This window comes from Dermochelys coriacea, chromosome 7 (assembly GCF_009764565.3).
Source record: "Dermochelys coriacea isolate rDerCor1 chromosome 7, rDerCor1.pri.v4, whole genome shotgun sequence".
NCBI classification, from domain to species: Eukaryota; Metazoa; Chordata; order Testudines; family Dermochelyidae; genus Dermochelys; species Dermochelys coriacea.
The window spans coordinates 87,975,726-87,982,316 of NC_050074.1; the positions used below are offsets into that span (position 1 = coordinate 87,975,726).

Sequence of the window (6,591 nt, forward strand, 5' to 3'; positions counted from 1 at the left end):
AAGAAGTTAGTTCAAATAGGTTGGAGCTGTTGTTTTGTCTTCAGGGAAACAAGATTGGACATCAACAAGGCTAAGATACACAAAAGGGGAAAGAAAAGCACAGCAAAGAAAGAATATGCAGTTTCTGTTGCCTCTTGCTTGCACCCTGATTGCTGCAGAAACACAAGCACAGCACCTGGTTTGATCAGCCACTCCGAAGTGGGCAAATTGTACCAATATCAGGTTATTTAGGGCACTGTTTTTAACTGCCTTTCTGGTCACAGGCTCACAGTGTTGCAAAAAATGCAGAAGGCAGCAAAGGAGAGAGGTAGGGAAAAGAAACAAGGTGGATGAAGGAAAATGACACATGAAGGAAGAGGTCATAACAGGAACCCAAATCTCACAACCTAGGTGGTGTTTGGGATCTACCCAGAGCTGCTGGAGATGGTGATGTCATCTGGGTTCCTCTCTATGGCCCAGTTTGATCAGGACCTCTCTCAGGGGTCCTGATGAAGGCTCACCAGTGCTATGGCAGATCCCTGGTTACCGAGAAATGCTGAGGGTGTCAGTCATGAAGGTAAGGTTGCTCCATCCGGTTCACCCATCTCCCAGACATCTAATTTGATTCTTCCCCCTGCTCCTCCCAAAGCGCGCGCGCGCGTGTGTGTGTGTGTGTGTGTGTGTGTGTGTGTGTGTGTGTGTGTGTGTTTAAGGACCCCAAAAGGGAGTGATGGGTAAAATAGCCTCCCCTCATTATTTTGTCCACCAATTAGACTTCATTTCTGACACACCAACTTTGGTCCATTGATTTCTGATCCAACTTACTAGGCTTGATCTAAATCATTGAGTGATATCAGTAAGGCTAGTTGTTTGGACTATTTCAGTCTTTTTAACATTTGTGTCTTTTCCATCAACCTTTATTGTTTTAGGAGATGGGATTATTTTATCAACTTTTATCCACTTTCCTACAGTTAAACTCAGAACTGAGGTCAGCCTATTTGGCCACAGTTATTACATCAACCTGGTCTTGTGCAAATCTGCCACCCACTGCTGCATAAAACCAGCCAGTACCAAGCAACAAGATTGCTAACAGAAGCACCCGATTGTATTTCCAAAAGACTGAGTTCCTTCCTTGTTACGCAGGGGCAGCTCCCGATATTACATAGCAAGTCTCTTTTCTAGTCTATTCTGGGGTAGAATGAAAGGCTAGATTTCAACAGATTGAAGCCCTGAAGGGATTTCTCCAACACTGAACCAGGTCCTACTTCCTGAATATTTGAGACCTGATTTTCAGAGGTGCATAGAGACGTTCATCTGAAGATGGATGCTCGGTTTCTTTCAAAAACAGGCCGGTTGCTATTTAGTTGTTTATCTCTTGACTATGAAAGTATTTATTTTGTATATTTAGGGTTGCATGTGGCATTCAACCAACTAAAGAAGTTCATTGATTGAAGAAAGTAATGAGTGCTCTAGTTTCCTGAAAATGAATATTGAAAGCTTCACTGATTAAACATTTCCTACTTTTAATTGCTTTTATCTCTCAAGCTAAAATGGAAGATTAGTGGAGATTAAATGTAATGCAACTCACTGACTAACCAACTATATGATCCTAAAAAGGGATGTTGATAACACACGGTAATGATACGGTAGTGGGATGCCTCTCCAGTGTTGCATGTTGGAATCTGGATTCTTTCAGGCTGTGGAAGGGTGAACTATATTCTGACAGATCCAACTCAAGGATGCTCTCAGCATGCAAAGACTTGTTGTAAATTCCTTAGAGCTTCTTATAGTGCTTCAGAGATGCTTTTGAGTGATTAACGTTAGCATGTAAAATATAACATTCTTACATGCAGAACTATTTATCTTGTGTTGAATTTATAGTCATCAGCCCGTGGTGCTCCACAAGTGCCTTTTTTTTCTTGCTATCAGCTTTCCAGACTCCCTGGGAGTTAACTGTTCTGGGATAATTTCTAACTATGTTCTGCCTGTTGCTGAGTTGTGGGTTGCTTCAGCACTGCTTATAACAGCTCCCAGCACATCTGAGCTCAATTAGCCTACTTGCTTCATCAAAATGTACTATAGGTGTGTACGTAATACACAGATATAGAATATAATATAGTGTGCTAAAATATCCTCAAGACCTAGAAAAGAAAATACAGTGTAACATAATTGATTAGATTACAGAAGAATTCAGAAGACGAATGCCTGTGGTTCTATAAGCTTTTTTTTTATTTAATCATTTTATTGAATGATTCATTTGCATAAATATAACAAGAAATGACGCTTAAACAGAATGGAAATAAACATAGATTGAAGCTAGAGTAAAAATTAACTTCCAGTATCTTGGTTTTAGTCATGTGCATAGATTATTAAGGATAAATTTAATCTGAGTGGATGTTACTAATTTGAGATATTTAATAGGTGTTTATTTAAGAAGCTCACATAGCATTAAATTGTCTGTCTCTTGTATTTTATTCATTTCAGTATTTAATGCATATGAAAGATCCTTCTCCTAGGATCTAGCTGCCTTTGTTACCAGTTCAAAATACTGTATATTCTGTCAAAAGTGCTAGGGTCTCTATTGGGAACACTCATTCTAGGGACACAGATTTTCATCTCTTCAAAGATGGACCATATATTTTTCCATTAAGTGTCCTCCAAGTCTCTGCTTAAGTTGGCCATGCATTTTTATTTAATGTTAGGAATTCTTTGGTAGAAGGGGATGGGAAAAGTTTGCTAACTCAAGATAGAATCTTCAGGAGATTTATAGTAGGAAAGATTCCCCCCGTTCCTCAGTAATTTTCCAATCATTTTTATTTGATTCTCATATTTATTGTTGAATGTTTAATCATTGTATACACTGAAAATGGCAAGGATTGGAGAATTGCAGTTTGACTCCAGTTTTTTTAGTGGATATGATGAGTCATGTGTTCTGTTTCAGATACTAGTGGTGAAATACTGGCACGATTTAAATCAATGGCAGAACTCTCATTGAGTTCTCAGGAGTCACTGTTTCACTCATAGTGGTTTTTTCCTTGTTCTTCTGTTTTTGGAACACTAATGTATCGCCAGATAGTGGCAAAGAGGGTTTTTGAGTCCAATATCCACGGTATTGCCGAGTGCTGATACTCCAGACTGTGTGATCCAATTGCGAGAGTTAATGGCCACTTCACCTAGGAGCCAGAGTTGATGGTTGTATTTCCCAGTGGAAAGAGTTGGTGGCTGCTTTGCCTAGAAACTGTAGTCACTGGCTGTGTTTCCAAATGGTGAGAATTAGTGGCAGTTTGCCTAGTGGTTGGAGTCCGTGATTGTGTCACCCAATGGCAAGAGTCGGAGGCAGCTTTGCCTGTAGTCAGTGGCTGGGCACGGGAACCTCCCTGCTCCACTGGATTCCAACCCGGGGCCCAAAGAAATAATTGAAAATATGTGGCCAGGGGCAGATGCCCCTGCACCTGCCCCCTGGAGCACTTTCTACCCCAGTTTCAGTTCCTCTGCTAGTGCCACTGGTCTGTCTTGAGGTCCCTTTTGGATTTTGCTCAGGTTACTCCTCCAGCGGGTCTCCCTCTGTCTGGAGTGGCTTGTGGTCCTTGGCCGCCTCGGTTGAAGGTCCGATGGCAGCTTGACGGTAAGGTCTGGTCTTGGCCACCTGGAGCCTCGACAACTTATCTGTAGGAGGATACAACACCCAACTGCTCTTCTGCTCAGTCTGTCCAGACTGAGCTGCACTGCTCTCTTTTAAACTCTGTCTCCACTGTGAGTATGCCCAGCAGGTGCTGCGGGGCATGGCGTCCTGTGTCCAGCAACTCCTTTAATCCTCACTTCACTAGTGAGGGGTTTGTTCACCCCATCACAAAGGGGAATATAACTGCATAGGTTAATATTAATAGAGAATGTCATTCTCCTTTAATTTATTCAATGGTGCACAAAGAGTGCATATGCCTGTCTTATGGAGCTTGCTGGAGTTGTGAATGAATTGTCAAACACAAAGACTAAGTTGACTAGACTGAAAAATACTAGTGGAATTTACTAGGAAGTGTTAAATCTCTTCATTATTGGCATTATATCACCACAGTGTTATCAACTTTAGGGATTTTATTTGCCCAGAGGAATTAATGGATATGCTTATAGTTTTAAAATAATTAGTATTTAGAGTTTTGAGTATATTTATAAAATATGTTAATTTTAGAAGAATTATCACTTTTATGACATTGACTTTACCATTTAATCATCAGGAGAGGAGCAGATTTTGTAATAGTTGTATACTTATTTTGAAGATTGGGCTATAGTTGTTATATAGTAGGCATTATCCATGGTAATGCTAATTCTTAAATAACATAATTACTTTACCTCGGTTTTAATTAGCAAGAAAAGTAAAAAGGATGGGGAGAGAGGGTTGCATAGATGGTGCAAATATTACTGTATTGGCCTAGTTATGGGAGTGGGAGGTGAGTTTTGTGGTTCTGAGCAGCATATGAGTAAATCAACAGAAGAGGTCTTACACAAGAAGTGCATTAAATCCCAAACCCCTGTTTGTCAGGATTCCTTCTAAGCTGTATTGCTTAGGGTTCAATTCCAATAGTAAAAAATGGAGAGAAAGAGGCAAATTTGTTTAACCTGTTAACGTTAAAATATAGATGACTAAATCTCTGGACAGCGTTTTCCAAAGTATGGGTACATGGACCCTCCCTCCGCACCGCAACGGTACAAATACCTTCACGTGTCCTGGGGAAAACCCAGCAATTCTCTTGCTCTTAGACTAGGCCCTATGCTATGGTACCTGCAAGTCTTCTCTTTGGGAGCTTGTGACCAGACAGCCTTCTCAAGCCTTTAGATTGTTTAATCTAAACAGTAGGAATAAACACAGGGGGAAAAGAATGTCTACACAACAAAAACACATACATGTCTATCTTACCCTAAGTCCTGCCATCCTGAGGAATTGAGACAGGCAGGTTATGCTTCTTTGCACACTCCCATGGAGGCTATTCCTGTGTTAGACTGTTCTCTGTGAACAGACAGCTGCCCCTACAGTCTTCCTAGAGAGTGACTTTTTAACTGTTTAGTGTCCTTTTTGATCTTTTGGCTCCCAGCCTTGGCAAAACAAATTCTGCACTGCTATTAAACAAAACCTACATATGCCTACAGTAAGCAATATAGCCATATAGTAAGTATTCCAATAACCAGCTCACAGACAATGTTCATAAATTATTAAAGATCAGCCCCATGTCCATCACAGTGAGCATAAAGAATTTTTACCCTTTTTGGCCCCAGGCCTGCAAAAATGCATATGCTTAATTTTATATCTATTATGTATATAAACTTCAACACTTGCAGATTAGGTACTTAGACCTCTTCACAGCTCACTTCCTCCAGTGTAGCAAACAAAAATGGCCACTCTACAGAGTGAAAGGTTTTTTTCCTATAACTAAAATTAGGCTTCGACCACTTTCCCAATTTTGGGCAACCTTGATATGTTATCTGCAAGATTTGGAATATCAAGTACAAAGTTTAATCCATCTGACCATATTATGAAATGGAGTTTTCTTTCTGACCAAGTGATGAGTATTTTTGTATCTATATTATGAAGCACTATTAAGTTATAAAAAGTGAATTTCCTAGGATAGTCTTGGGATTTGAAAAATAATTAAATATGAGCAATATTTAGAAAATCTGGAAGTGAACCAATTCATACATCATGATTGTATATACATACAGGAACATTTTCTATATAGCTCATGTATTTTTGCAAATAGCAAATCCATTTGGACAAGAAACATTGTGTTTTTTAGTGCTTCCACCATGTCTTGTGCTTTTGCTTCATGTGAGAACCAAAGACTAAGTAGAGGGAGCTGGACAGACTTTTAGGTTGATCAGTTGGTATCAGCCCAGGCCTTCAAAGTTTTGGACCCATGTTGATTGTTGAAAAAAAATGACTCAGTATTTTTTTAAATAAAATGTTATTTTTTATAAAGTTAAAACACTGATTGGCTGAAGGTTGCAAGCCACAATAATCAGCCTTACAGCACCTCCCGCCAAGTTCTTAAGCCTTATACCTGATTTGTTCTATGCGGACTAATTTGCGTAGCTCTAAATGAGGCCAACCTGGAAGTTTTATGAAAATTAGGTTGTACTTGGCTAGTACCAACTTGGAAAAATCTCTCTTAAATAAGCAATTTTTAAATGTGCCTTGTTTTGCATACCACAGAGACGAAGTCTGTGGTCCTTCCCCATCCTCTTGCCCCTTCAAAAATATCAAAAATCTGGACTACTTTTGAGGAAGTTGGGATGGTCTTATTCTGGTGAAAGATCTTAAGGTGATATTGTGCCAACAGTTTATGGAAAGTTCAACATAAAAAATCCTTTAAAAATAGCTAAAAGAACTCTAGCAACTACCAGTCACTTAACATTCATCCAACAAATCCTGAAGCTTGGCAGGGGGTTAAACTAGATGACCCTTGCTGTTCCTTCTCACCCTATGGTGCTATGATTCTATGATCAACTAAGTTTCTGGAATCTTCTGGGGAGACAGGTGAGGAAATGCCTAGTTCATGAATCCCACCAAGCTTAGGCGTGAGTGAGCTGCTAGGTGGTGTCAGCATGTAGGCATCTTTGGGC

General features: G+C 39.8%; 1 long non-coding RNA gene across 1 annotated transcript in view; it reads left to right on the forward strand.

Annotated features, from left to right (window-relative positions):
- The first annotated feature begins 430 nt into the window (after positions 1 to 430).
- LOC122460974 overlaps positions 431 to 6,591 on the forward strand; it is a 43,222-nt gene continuing 37,061 nt past the window's right edge. The window contains exon 1 of the long non-coding RNA XR_006282647.1: positions 431 to 556. This is a non-coding gene — a long non-coding RNA (uncharacterized LOC122460974). The remainder of the gene's footprint in view (positions 557 to 6,591) is intronic.